Genomic DNA, 13,329 nt, shown 5'->3' with positions numbered 1-13,329 from the left:
ACAGAGATGTCACCCAAATGCCCTGCTGCGGGCAGGCACGGATTTAGGAAGCAGAGGCCCCTGGGCACAAAATCTTGGAGGCCCCACCTCCTCCTCCTCCTCTCCTCTTTTTCTTTTTCCTTTCCTCCTTTTTCTTTAGTTAAAAACAAAAACACCAACTCCATTTCTTGTGATGTTAACTGTGACAGCAAAAGAGATCTATAAATATCTATAAAACAAAAGACAAAATGGAAACTATCACAGAACAATATCAACAGAATTTATTGGAATAAAAACAGATTAAAATCTATGAAAATACAGGCTAATAATCTATAATATATATAATTATGTAAAAAATATTATACTCAACTACAAGTGAAATTACCTATCTGAAAAATTACTTAAATAAAAGTAATAAGTAGGCCTGTCACGATAACTACTTTTTTATCAGTATAACCTACACACTTTCAAATGACAACAACCTTTTAATTCCTTAGATCAGGCAAATGAAGTGACAAAAAATAAATTTTAACTAGAATAAGTAGTAAATAAACATTTTATTTTAAAAAAAGTGCAAAGTAACAAGTAGAAACATTGTAATTCCATTAGGGTCCTCACACCATCTGTGCTCGGGCCCTAAAAACACACTTGCAAATGCACAAAAGTCACTTATGGAGATTTTCCATTTCCCCTGTCCTTCTTTTCTCTGTGAAGAAAGGGTGCACACTATTGCTAAAAACACAAACCCCAGCTGTCCATATGAACAAAGACACAGAAGCTTCAACAGGCCATGCTGCTAAAACTATTTTTCTTTAGTGCACCATTTTGCGCTGTGACATTTATACTGGCTTTGAAATCGAGTGCATTTGGACTTGTTCTAAAAGGTCAGTAGTTTTCAGGAAAACACGATAACGGCTCAAATGACGCCCTTTTCACCATGTCGATGTGTATGAAGCTAAAAAGGCAGATACCGATACACATATTTGGTGATTTATATGTGTGATACATCACTGAATGTATCAAAATCTGTGATACAAAATCTGATATATATATATATATATATATATATATATATATATATATATATATATATATATATATATATATATAATATATGCTATTTTTTTAAATTCACAAACTTGTAACAAAACATAAACAGAGTGAGTCCTCAGCCTCACAAAAATAATATAATGCAGTTTAAAAATAAACGTGTTTGTTTTATTGCCACAACAGAACAGAGGAACAACAAAATATATTAAAGTTCTGATAAATACAATGTTTAAAAATACAAACTTAAGATATGAAACTTATAAGTCCTTTGATCAAAAACCCAATAACAAAAGAAAACACAGCCTTTCTTTAAAGTGAATTTAGTTTTTTTTATTATTTGTATCTTAATTTTAATCAATGTTTCATCAACCAATTGCCTGGATTTAATAAATAATATAATCAGGATTCACAGGACTTCTCAGCTGCGCGCTTGCAATAGTCACAAGCTCCACCATACTCCACACAGTAGGCTACGTGACAGAGGCTGGTAGCAGAGCAATCAATTCAGTGAATTACACTGCGCAAATCAAAAGTAATAGTACCCACCGGCACCGGATGAAGAAGGATTGACAGTCTCCACAGAATAAAATATTCATTTTATTTTATTTTTCGTGTTCGCATTTATGAGGAAAAAAATGTTACGGACGTGACCGCTCTGAAAGCGGCACTAAAAGTAAAAGAATGCTTTAAAACGTTTTCACAGAGACCTCAAACAAAGCACAAAGCCTTTCTTTAAAGTGAATTTCGTTTTGTATTCATTTAAATCTTAATTTTAATCAGTGTTTCATCAACCAATTCCCTAGATCCGGGCATCTAATAATCAGGGTTTTTAATAAGGGGAAAAGGTAATAGATATGCCTACATTTTGAGGCGGTCAAACTGGTAATGCACGTCACCGCCGGGTCTCTGCCGCCTTCAGCACCTGCTTCGGTTTCGGTCTCAAGCGGAGTCGGAGACTGTGGTGGTGGGGAGGCATTTGAATAGGTGTCTGTCACTCCAGGCGGGCTGGGGTTCTCTGTCTTGTCGTGCTGGTGCTGGTGCTGATGCTCAGGTTCATCTAAAATAGCAAAGCTGGATATTGTGCTAAACTCAGCATCACCGCAGGCGCCGGCGCCGCCAGGCTCTTTATTTTCGTCGAGCCGACTTTTGAAAAAAGTAGAGATGGCTGTAATATTAATCCTAATTAAAACCTCTCTGCTATCCTTCTCCTTTTTAGCTTTACGTTTTGTGGCTCCGCTGCTCCACCGTTTTTTATCCATTTTGTTTGTTTTTTTCGATGTCCTCAACTCTCTGTTTTTCACACTATCTTCTACCGCCTGTTTTGCCGCTATCAACAGTTTCCGCGGTAACCTGACTCGTCATCAACCGACACAACCGAAAAACTGATCATGATACTTTTTTGCGTGTAAATAAATTATTGTTAACACACATACGCACAATTACACACGCATTCATGAATTTTAATTTAATTTAATACTAATAAAAAAATTACAAAAAAGGATGAGGCCACACAGTTAGTGGGGTCTTGGAGGCCCCCTAGAGGTCGGAGGCCCCCGGGCACCGGCCCAATCGGCCCGGTGGTAAATCCGGCCTTGGCTGCGGGGGTTCTACAACCGAACCCAAAGTGTGTGTGTTGTTTGCTGTTCTGCCGGCATCCGAAACAGCATCTACCGGCTTCTCTTTCTCATTGACCTCCACTAGTGTTTGGATGGATGTCTCTAACTCATTAAACTTCTCCATCATCCTGACTAATTCCTGACATTTATCTCATGTAATTCCCTCACTGCTGATGGAAGAATCTATAGTAAACATTTGTTATGTAATGCAGGAAGCAATAACATGAGTGGATGCCACAACTTACCGCAATTGTTTGTTGTTGTTGTTATGGTTGTTCTTGAGCGGCGAGGATTTGAGATCTATGTGAATCGCTCATGCAATTGTTTGTTGTTATGGTTGTTCTTGATAAGCGGTTCTTTGTGACTGATGCAATAATCAGTATAACACAGAGGAGAAAACGGGTCTGCATGGTAAAATGCACACCGTTTAATCGCAATAAAAAAGAAAGTGGATGCATGCGAAAAATGCACGCAGTTGAATCACAATTGGATTAAAACAGAAAGATAAGCAATGCTAGTAAAGTTAACAGGCTACAAACACAGACTTGAGCAACAGGAACATGAAGTCCAGCAACAGGAAACAGCACTGAGAACAGAGCTCCAAATGTCAACTCCCATTGCAATTCATTGTAGATGAGGATAATGATTTGCATTATACTGTTTTAATTGCCACAGTCATACAGATTGTAGTTTAAATACAATATAGAAAGCAAGTAATATTAAATACAAGCAGCCACGCAAACGCTCCTTACAATTCAAGTCACACGCTGGAAAATCTCAGCATATAATGTATTGATGCGTCTACTACTTGTCTTTTCTCTCGTTTTATTGGCTGAAACTTTAGAAATGATTGGAGGGCTGAGAGAAGAATTGGAGATGAGGGGTCACATTGTGGGGTGGGGGTGGGGCAAGATAGGCCTATTGAATGTGCACGTCTGTAATTAACAGCTGCTTTTGCTCTGGCCCTATTTATGCAGTAATCTTAGCGGTCCTGCCCCGTGACAACCCAAAATGAGATCAGTTCCCTGCAGATGCTCCACATCTGAATAGGGCTCTTTCAGCTTCCTTTCACTCATTAGTGTGTATGTATTGCTGTGAAAGTGTTTCGGCCTCAGTAGTCTGTATGTGCCATACAGATATGCTGAATCTTTTGTATATCATGTAAATACTTGAAAATAACAAAGATGTAAATAGTATTGATTTGACTGATTGTGCAGAACACTTCATGAAAGAGAGGAGAGTGAAAATAAGGTGTTCATGAAAAATGTAAAATTCAACCCTAGAGTGTTCTCTGGGGGTTTTTATGTTTGGTGCTAAAAGAGGGTGTACAACAGGGTTTGGCAAAATTCTGAATTTTAGAATTGGCTCTGTATCAATTATTGATTTGGAATATGAGTATGCTGAATCAGAAATTGAATCTAATGGGCCATGTCCCACAGGATGTTGGAGTGGAATTTAAAATTGGCCATGTCCCACAGGATAATTAACTGGATTTTTTATTAAATTGGCCAAGCCCCACAGGATGTTGAATTAGAAGATGAATAGAATCAGCCACACCTCACAGGATGTGGAATTTGAATTTGAATGAACTATTCCCTACAGGATATTAAATTAGAATTTGAATTTAATTGGCCATGCCCCACTCGATGTTGGATTGGAATTTGTATTGGTGATGTCCCACAGGATAACAAACTGGAATTTAAACGGAATTGGCGACGTCCCACAGGATGTTGTATTGGAACTTGAATTAGTCCCACCCCACAATATAATGAACTGGAATTTGAGTGGAATTGGTCACGGACAACAGGATGCGAGAACAAGTACGAGAAACGTTCCGAAGAACTTTCTAATTATAACATTTATTACACATGTACGGTGATGATTTTGACTGCAAAAAATATTGATAAGTGATTTCTTGAGAGTTTTCTAATTTGCCGATTTGCTTACAATGGGTTTACGTTTAAACTAGGCTGGCTTGAACATTCAGTGTCATGTCATGTTTTTGCTGGGGGCTTTCGTATCTAAATTCGTAAGCATTTTTGGCAAATGAATTGTCTATTTGGTTCTGTCATATTCATTGTAAAAGAGTACCACTGCATTTGTCAATTTCTCAAAGAAAGAAATCTCCAACTTTACTCACACCCCGTCACAGGGTTTGCTGGTCAATTTGTTTGGACATGACCCATGTCGTATGATCACAAAGGGCTGGTGTCCCTGAGACTCGTACTGAGGCTTAAAGGATTGAAAGTAAAGCTGGGATCTGTTCACTTAACACAGAGTAGATTTTCTTTGAAAAGGCAGTGAGAACTCTCCTTGTCATCTTTTTTTGTGGTGAGGTGTCACAATGCCGCTGGTGATTGGCTCTTTTGAGGTCTTATCGGCCGCACTGGCAGTTGGCCAGAGGAATATGGGGCTCGGATCAATAGCTCCCTTTGGACATGAAGGACACAGTATTGAAAGTAATGGCTTTCAGTGTCTGTGTAGTAGTTTATATCCTGTTCTTTGAAGGGGATAAAGTATCTAGTGTTTGAGATGTCTTATAAAGACATGTAGTCATAAATGTATAGCCTAATTTATGTGGTTGGAGACCCTTTGAATCTTAATTAAGGATACCACTGAAAGTCGGTTTTAATTACTATTACATGGATCAATATGTAAACAGACTTGGGACATGCTAAATGGTTCTGAGTGGTTTTCAGCTTGTTAGTTGCTAGGTTGTTCTCTGTGTTTTTTTCATCTGTTTTATTGCCTGCCATTCAAAAATCTGATCTCTTAGGAATAGCACAACTATTTTCAAAAAGCCACACAAATTGAGGCATCATTCATGTCTGTACCACAAATGATGGTTACATACCTAATTAATATGTAGGATTATGGATTTATAGGATTATGGGATGCTGTTTGCCAATGTTTATTGGAACTATGCTTAAACAGCTTGCCTTAAAGGTCATAAACAGATCAGCACTAACTGATAAAGGTCATAAACAGATCAGCACTAACTGATCAGCACACATAGATTTTTACCTTTACTGGTGTTCTTTACCGTCTTGTCGAATGTGCGCAAGTGTTGAGCACATGGCTATGTATACATTTTGACATCAAAAACTGAGAATAACCTGATTATTTCAAATCTCATTTAAACATAGTTTTCTTGCATTGTCAGATCATTTTTTTAAAAGATGATTTTCTGTAGTAACAGTGTATTGGTGTGCATGTAAATGCACTAAATATATCACTTGTGTTTTTAGCATTTAGCTGACAATGTCTAAAACTTTGGGGAAAATGTATAAAAAATAACTCTGTCAAAGAGTTCATCCATTTCTCACACAAGTTTAGAGCTTAACCAATGACCATGAGATTCTATTTGAGTTTGAAATGAGGTCTTTTCTGTGTTGCCAAGTAGCTAATGTTGGCTGCGCTTCAATGGTTTACATCTTTGAAAGCGTTCATCATTGGTTAAAATCAGACAGAGTGGGTGGATAAGTCATGTCCACCTGACAGGCAGAGGCGAGACGGGATCTTGATTGCATCCTCAATGTTGGGAGGTAAAGGAGATGTGCTTTTTATTGGCTGGGGGCCAGTGAAGATGAAGTTTTGATTGGATGTGAGGGTGCACAAGGTTCATCCGGTCAGCCTTGACGAGATCGTATCCCAGCGGAGCCCATCATGATCAATGTGGTCATTACGCCTCTTCTTGAGCTCGACTGGAGCTCTGCTCCCGTTTGGATGTATGGAATAAATTAGGGGGAAATGGTCTATAAAGAGAAGAGATCAGTTAGTCAGCAAAGGTCAATCTACCAGCTATATACCAGCAGGTTGTGTCTATTACTCAGCTTACTGGCTGTGACTAAGAAACAGTATGTTTTACATTACAAATTAAGAAACGCTGTGACATCCCAAAATATGTCACCAGCAAGCACAAAATGTTTTTATATTTCACAACATTGCATTTTGACTGTAGTTAGTTTACATCATGTAACAACATTTTAATAACATTGCAGAAACCATATCTATAGTTAAAATGTGCAGTTTTCATATTTGTATAACCAAAAATGATTACAGTCATAATTACGGTCATAATTGTATACAAAAATAAACAAATGTTTTGTAAAAACAAAAACCCTACCTGGTCGGTTTTCTGTAAGTAGCCACAAAACAGCAGTATAACATATTTTTTAAATATTGTATATCCATGAAACTTTTAAAAAAGACACTGAAAATAATTGCATTCATGTTATTATATATTTATGACCAAAATACAACCAGACGACATTACAAAATGTAATACAAGACTGAAAATGTCTGCTTACAAATCCAGAATGGTGAGTTGCATCCAACCTGCATCCATATCTGACTGCTAGTTTGAGTTTAGATGATATAGATGAATGATTTTCTGAGATCTCCCAGAGGGAAAATACTACCATCTTCCTTTTACAAGCTGATCTGACACTCGCACCCTCAGCCTGAACCATATTTGGATATGAGAATGACTGTTTGCTTCTTTTAATGGATCTGCTGTTTGGGAAAAACTCTAAAAATACTTAACAGTGACTGAAAGACAATGAGAATGTGAGAGGGAGAGAGAGAGAGAGAGAGAGAGAGAGAGAGAGAGAGAGAGAGAGAGAGAGAGAGAGAGAGAGCACCGATTGGGGGCGCTGTGGAACTGAGCACCAGAAGGCTTATTGAACAGAAGCACTTCAAAGATTTATAAATTATATGAAAATTAAGTCTATTTTAAAGAGCCTGTATTATGCTAATTTACAGGTACATTGTTTTTTTGTTTTTTGTGGGGGTCTGCTAGAATTTACATGCTTTAATGAAAACACATAATTTTTCTCATAGTGAAAAATTAATCGAGGCTGTCTCGTTTCATAAAAGCGAGTAGGACATTTTGAATGCAGCCTTCGAATGCGACCTTCTTTCACGGGAATTCGGAGGATTCATGAGGCGTATCCTTCGTGGGCACTCACAACCCACAATCCTTTGCTACAATGGAAAGGTAAAAAAATATATAACCCCAATTTGACAACATTAACCCAACTCATCCTGGCCTCTGCTATACAGTAGCTATGTTTGTTTGAGGGCGGACCAAAGTAGCCCTTAGGTGGGCATTATGCAAATGTGTTACATAGTGATGTATATAATTTACGGAAGAAATGGCTGAACAACAATCCAGCCGTTTCTTGTAGTTCTTGAGCAGTGTTGTCTGTGGGAGAGAATAAATCCCTTTTGCATGGACTTTGTGCTTTGCTATCGTTGAAGACATTTTACATGCACAAACAGCTATATTACATACTAAAGAAAGAGTAAAATCCCAAAAATAATTATAGGGCCTCTTTAAGGATCATTAAGATAATTCTCATTAAATTCTGATTATTGTACCACAGAAGTTTTTACTCTGTTAAATGAGATATAATAATTAAAAATTATCAAATAGATTCTTTACATTTAATACGCTGCTCTGTGTGCCAAGCCTACGAGAAATCTGTCTTTCGAAACTCTTTCGCTCATGCAGCGGCCCGAACTCCCCAATGATGACAAACAGACGAGAGAAGAAGAAAAGACAATGTGACTGGAGGATATAACATATAATATGTTATATAACAGTATATTTTGTAGAAATTAAATGCTTAAAGCAAGATTGTTAGATTGTGTCAGGAATCCACATGGATAACTGTGTTCGCAAAAAGATGGCAAAGAGAATAAATGTACACAGTTAAAGGTGTCAAGATATGAGGAATACAATTTTCATTTAGGGACTTCACCCTACTGTATCAAGTTATATCTTTTAAAAGTAGACCCCTAGTTGCTGCGCTGCAACTTGCTGTTTTGAGTATAATCATGTCCTGGATCCATTTACTTTATTTTTAATTGCTGGTCTATGTAAATATGCACAAGATTGACATCTTTGAACATTTATATGCGTTTCCGGCAATGTGAACTGCTTTTCAAAAAGCAGAACAAGGTCAACTTTTAAAGACTCATCTCGTTCTGCTCCATTCCATTGCTGCAGCTAGCTAGGAGAACCGTGTTTCATCCAGCATGGAAGATGTGATATGTCGCAGCTGTGAAGACCGGTGTCTCTGCTTTGGCCTCCGTTGAAGCATCCCAGCATCAAGAAATTGTGTTCTTCTCATTACTGCACATTATGGCCATGCAGGCTTTGTATTGGAACTATTACTTAAAGAGGTTGCATGATATCAGCCAATCATGGATGTTTACATTTCATTTTAAAACACACACTGAGTATTTCAGACAGAGGGCCAGATACAGGGTGGAAAATAGTTTTTGGTGAAAAAATCTTTACTAACATTATAAGTGGACACCATGGAAAATAAGAAAAAAATAAAGTAATGACCCCTTTAATGAAAAATTACCCACAGTAGAAAGTTTAGCAAACATTTGAAGAGAAAACTGATCTTAATTCAGCAACAGCAGATCTACATTTTTTCAGCTGAAATCAGCCTTTGCTTACCAAAATTCAAACCACTGCCCCCAGTGGCCGAATATGAAAGTGTTGTTGAACGTTTAGGCGTGTGTTAGCTCCAGTTTGCAGGTGAAATTTCCACAAAACAGGCAGCAAAAGCAAGTTGCAAAGTTGATGATGTAATAGAGTGATCAGTAATGCATATTTTATTAACCAAATGCCACATCCCTGTCAGTGGAGTAAAAATTTTATCTAAGAGGGAAAATGCAACCTCCAAATCACACTTATAACTGTTTATGCCAACGTGATTACTTCCTGGTTTCTAAGTGGGACACAGAAAAAGACAATTGCCCTATCCCAAATGGCACCCTTGCTGTCTTCCTCTGAGTTCAGACTTTGGTGATGTAAATGATTGCAGACTGATGGGGTGCTAGTTAGCAAGTCCATGAGGGTGCAGGATTTATAAAAGTGTCCACTGCAAAACTTAATCTTCAATCACATTATTTATATAAACCAAACACTGAGGACTTTTAGACATCACAACATAATTTTATGCTACAGCATAATTTTCTGTAAAGCTGCTTTGAAGTTTTGTGTGTTCTGAAAAGTGCAAAAATATATATTTCTTTGAAATTGACATCGCCTCGTCCACCATGATATTTCCTCCATCAGGGAAACTCCAGTCAGCTGTAATTGGTCGAAAGGATCAGCAGCTGGGATTGTTGGGTAACAGACCGCTGTGGAGCTTGTACTAAAGCAGGCATAGCCGAAGGCACAAAGGGGTGCTCATTAGCATCCATCTGAGCGTTAAAATGTCAAATGAGACACCCTACGATCTTGTGGACTTCACAGGGACGCACAAATGAAGGCCACGAGACATTAAGTCAACATCAAGTGTGCCATTTGGGACAGGGCCACTCTTGAATTGATGCAAAGATGGCTGATGGAAGATGAAGCTTGTCAGTAACTCGGTAGAATGGGGTGTTCCCTTTACAAAAGGCTTCACTCCAATATTGCGCTGCTAAGCGCTAGGGGAACAATCTTGCATTGTGAGCAGCTGTGAATTTGTGTGAAACACGTCAATGAACATTGACCTGAATTTATAGCCTCGGCTGGTGAAGATCATTAGACGAACCTGTGGCCAGGCTATAAAATAGAGGCGTCACCAGCGTGTCGACAGATTTTTTTCATTCAGAGCATACTATGCTGTGTGTCTCACAACCTGCTACAAAACTTTCTTCCCTCTTTGTTAGGAGTTAGAAATTGTTAGGCAGTGCACAGAACTTTCTTTCTTTATCTCTCTGCTCTGAAAGAGTATATATTTATATATATAAAAAAAGAGAAAAAAGAGAGAATGACGGAGAAACAGAGCAAGCGATGCGTGTTTCCTTGTCAACGCCTCATGACAGACAAGGACACGCATGAGTTTTGCTTTGTTTGTTTGGGGAAGAGCACGCTGCTCTGCGTTGGGGCGGGCGGTGCGCGCGATTGTGACCTTCTTCGGTCGGGATGCTTCAGGCCGCCTGCTTACTTCGAGAGCCAGCACCGCGACTTCATTCGTGGGGCTCTCGTATGGATCTGGCTGAGGAGCGAGAGACGGGTGCGTCCCTTTCGCTCGCACTCTCCCCAGATCCAGCTGGTCCTTCTCGTGTTCTTGAAGCGCCCGCGCCTCTTCAGTTCAGGAGGGGGACCTCGATTCCCTTGGGTCTATAGAGTTCGAGTCACCCACATCAGAGCACTCAAAACAGGATACAAAATCCTCTGAGGAGTTACTCGATGTGGTGACTCGTGCTGTGGCCAGACTTCAATTAGACTGGCCACATGACCAAGAAACCCCAAACGCTCCAAATTAGAGGATAGATTTCTGTCTGATGGCCAAGGGAAGGGAACACCTCATCAGTCCCTTCCTTCTTTGATGACCTCCACGATGAGCTTGCTCGCTCGTGGAGGAACCCTATACCTCGCTGCGTTCACGTGCCCTCGACGTCGTTATATTCGACTATCGTGGGTGCTGAGGCGCGAGGGTATTCGAGGATGCCGCCGGTCGAAGAGACACTTGCGGGTTATCTCTCGCCGGGTTCGGCATCGTCCTTGAAAAAACCTGCTCTCCCCTCCAAGCCATGCAGGACTACCTCCATGCTAGTGGGGAGGGCTTATCAAGCGGCAGGTCAGGCTGGTGCTGCGCTGCACACCATGGCTGTGTTACAGGCGTACCAGGCCGACCTGCTAAAAGATCTGAGTGCGGGTGAAACTCTCGACGAAGAGGCCTTTTTAGAGCTTCGTCGAGCTACGGATTTGTCTCTCCGCGCGACCAAGCAATCAGCCCATGCCATTGGCCGGTCTATGTCCGCTTTGGTCAGTACGGAGAGGCATTTATGGCTTAACCTGTTAGGGATCCGAGATAGGGACAGAGTTTTCATAATCGATGCCCCGGTTTCGCCTTCTGGTCTCTTCGGAGACGCCATGAATACGGTTATTTCCAGATTCCAGGAGGCCAAAAGCCATGAGGAAGCCTTTGGGCAGTTTCTTCCTCGCCGCACTCAGGGGGCGGGGCCGTCGACCACCCAGTCTCGCCCCGCCTCTGCTAGGAGAGAGGCTCAAAAACAGAGCGTGGTGAGTCGTGCTCCCCCTCGTAGGGACTGGGGACAGGATCGTCGCCCTCAGCAGCCGCCCAAGCAGGACCTCAGGGCTGTGATCTCTAAAAGAAAGAAGCCCTGACGTTCTTGTACCCAACCTTGTGAGGGTAGTTCCCTTCGGGACGGGGCGCGTGAATCATCCACTTCGGCCCTCCCGATACCCTCACGAAACCTCTTCACTCCCGCCGCCTTTGGTGTTTCGGGTGATAGAGGCTTCCAACAAAGAGTTGGGTGTACCGTTGCTTCCTGCCTTAGTCCAGGACACGGAACACTCAACACCCCCTCAACAGGAAGTGTTGAAATTAGTATCCATCTCAGAGAACCTGGCAACGTGGAAACTTCTGCCAGGTATTTCTATGTGGGTTCTAAAGACAGTAGAAAAAGGCTACAGAATTCAATTCGCTCGCCGCCCTCAGCGTTTCAACGGCGTGGTTCCCACTACCGTAAGACCGAGCAGGCATGTCTACTGTGGAAGGAACTGCAAAATCTCTTGGCAAAAGGGGCCATAGAACATGTTCCCCTCCAGAGAAAGAGTCCGGCTATTACAGCAGATACTTCCTGGTTCCCAAGAAGGGTGGGGGTTGCGTCCGATTCTAGATCTTCGAGGCTTGAACCGCTCAGTCAGGGTGTTCAAGTTCAAGATGCTAACTGTCAAGTCGGTCGTGTCTCAGATCCAACATCACGATTGGCTGGTCACGATCGATCTCATGGACGCATATTTCCATATTGGAATTCTGCCACAGCACAGGAAGTTCCTGAGGTTCGCTTTCGGGGACGAAGCCTTCCAGTATCGGGTTCTTCCGTTCGGCCTAGCCCTATCACCCCGCACATTCACGAAATGCATGGATGCAGCACTGGCTCCTTTGCGACTCCAGGGCATCCGCGATTCTGAATTATTTAGACGACTGGCTGATACTAGCACAATCTCAAGAACTGGCAGTACAGCACAGGGATATCGTCTTGGCTCATCTAGGTTCTCTGGGTCTGAGACTCAACGTCCAGAAGAGCGTTCTTGCTCCAACCCAGGAAATTACCTATCTAGGGATTATATGGAACTCGTTCACGATGCGGGCACGGTTGTCTCCCGCTCGTGTCAGCTCCATCCTGAACTCCCTGAGCAATCTCAGGCTAGGTCAAAGTTGCACTGTTCTTCAGTATCAATGAATACTAGGTCTCATGGCGTCTGCGTCCACGGTTATTCCTTTGGGCCTTCTCCATATGAGACCGTTTCAGCTGTGGCTAAAAGCCAGGGATTTCATCCAAGGGCCAGTCCCCTAAGGCAAATAAGGGTTACGCGCCAAGCGCTCGTTCCCTTTCTATGTGGCTCAGACCCCGGTTCCTTACCTTGGGTCCCACTCTCGGTCGCGTCATGTCGTCGCAGGATGCTAACGACAGACGCCTCCCTGACGGGTTGGGGTGCGATCTTAAGTGGTCGTCCAGCCCAAGGGGAATGGGAGGGTCATCAGCTCGATTGGCACATCAACTGCCTCGAGCTGATGGCGGTATTTCTGGCCCTGAAATACTTCCTCCAACATCTCAGAGGCTGCCATGTCCTTGTGCGGGTGGACAACACAGCAGCAGTCTCCTACATAAACCGTCAACGAGGTCTACGCTCTCGCCA

The sequence above is a fragment of the Xyrauchen texanus genome, chromosome 45, assembly GCF_025860055.1.
Source record: "Xyrauchen texanus isolate HMW12.3.18 chromosome 45, RBS_HiC_50CHRs, whole genome shotgun sequence".
NCBI classification, from domain to species: Eukaryota; Metazoa; Chordata; class Actinopteri; order Cypriniformes; family Catostomidae; genus Xyrauchen; species Xyrauchen texanus.
Note: the sequence above shows the minus strand (reverse complement) of the source record.